The sequence below is a fragment of the Lampris incognitus genome, chromosome 8 (genome assembly GCF_029633865.1).
Source record: "Lampris incognitus isolate fLamInc1 chromosome 8, fLamInc1.hap2, whole genome shotgun sequence".
Lineage (NCBI taxonomy): Eukaryota > Metazoa > Chordata > Actinopteri > Lampriformes > Lampridae > Lampris > Lampris incognitus.
The window spans coordinates 1,243,945-1,245,683 of NC_079218.1; the positions used below are offsets into that span (position 1 = coordinate 1,243,945).

General features: G+C 50.9%; 1 non-coding gene across 1 annotated transcript; it reads left to right on the forward strand.

Moving 5' to 3' along the window:
* Positions 1-710: 710 nt before the first annotated feature.
* On the forward strand, positions 711-782 carry trnae-cuc (transfer RNA glutamic acid (anticodon CUC)). The gene has a single exon. It is a non-coding gene; the product is annotated as a tRNA-Glu (tRNA).
* The last annotated feature ends 957 nt before the right edge of the window (positions 783-1,739 follow it).

Here is a 1,739-nt window from a genome sequence, read left to right on the forward strand (position 1 = left end):
ATTGTCATTCGACAGTGTTGCAGAGAAAGTATCATGCTCATTTCATTAATTCAGAGGCCCGGATGTTAAGTATCAATGTGAAAAACGAAGCTTTGATAGAGGCAGATAGATAGAGTGATGCTATAGAACGGTGGTTTTACAAGGACACTTGAATGGCGCTGCTTTAGCGCTACATATAAAGCTGACCTTGCGTGAGAATCCAGCGTTTCGCCGGCCTGCGCTGTCGATTTTGCTGGAAAACGGCCTTCTCTGCTGCGCCTCTTTGCTGTACGTTACGGTAACGTCAGCGCAGCGCCATCTTCGAACTTCGCTGCATGTTACCGTAATGGACATGTCCGAACTCCGAATCAAACCCCGCAGGCCGTCGGAATAGTGTATGTAAATATTTGTGTGAACCCGGGTCAACGTTTTATCCCGCCGGCGGGACTGGAGCGGGACCGGGTGTGGTGAGCACACCTGGAAAGCTGTGATAGCGGGCCTTTTGGTTCATTCCGCGTCTCATACCTGGGTACGCCATGCGGGGCTGGTAGTTATGCGGCCCCGGGCCGAGCCCCGCTTGTGGCCATGGGAACCGGACACTCTAGCAAGCTGGGAGGGAGGATGCTGTAGTGCGGAGCCGTCCGGGAGACCGGGAGGTAGCGCGCCAGGGTTTCCGTTAACAATGCTGCATACACATTTGAAGTAACACTGATTGCCGGTGTGTCGTCAGATCCCTGGTGGTCTAGTGGTTAGGATTCGGCGCTCTCACCGCCGCGGCCCGGGTTCGATTCCCGGTCAGGGAACTCGTTTTGAATTTTCAAGTCCAGTTTAGATGACGGCACACGACTTGTAGAACTCCCAGACACAAAACAGAAGCGCCTGATCCAGCCAGTGAGAAAGCCTCGGAGCTGCAGGCCGTTGTCTCCATAGAATATGATGCCTTGAGGAAACGGTAATAGTAGTAGCAGCGCAGCGGTCCGGCTCTACGTTATGACGTCAGACCGGGCAAAGCGCAGCGCTTGCTGACTGCCTATGACCGCCATGTCAACGTGGAGACTGGCGGGCGGCGGGGTGTGGTTCCCCTCCGCCACACCACTGCTCTCACGGGCAGCGGCCCATCTCTGCCGACCCCAGAACTCACCGAACCCATCCTGACTGGAAAGCGCTTCTCTAGCTGCAACAGCCACTCAAAGCGCGTTACAATCAGCTAATTAGTGAATAATCGGCCAAATGAGCGGGTGTAGTGCTGGTTGGAAAGAAACCCTACACACACGTGGCCCTTCGCTGCACATGGTGGAGTGCCACTGCTCAAGACCACCTGTACCCGCCAAACCGTAGACCTAGCAGCAGGTCTGCTGTTCACACTGACCGTCACAGGCCGGCTCGTGAACAACAGCTGGCAAGTAACGGAGGTGCACATTTCCACCAAACTCGACATCATGGTTTTGTCTCAGCATTTTAAAAGCTCTATGGACGTTTTTATAACTTAATTGAAAGCTTAATTAGTAATTTGGTGCTACTTGCTTTTTTGTTGCAGCTAGAAAAGCGCTATATAAAGTACTTGATTGATTGATTGATTGATTGATTGATTGATTGATTGATTGAACTACCAAAAAAGCTGAAACATTCATCAGACTGACAAACACATCACTGATGGGATTTAACGTGGCTGTTTTGGAATTTACCCCCACTCGTCTTTTTTATTTTCAATTTGCAACCAATTCTTAATAAAGTAGCTCTACTTCTCGCAAAAGACTTGA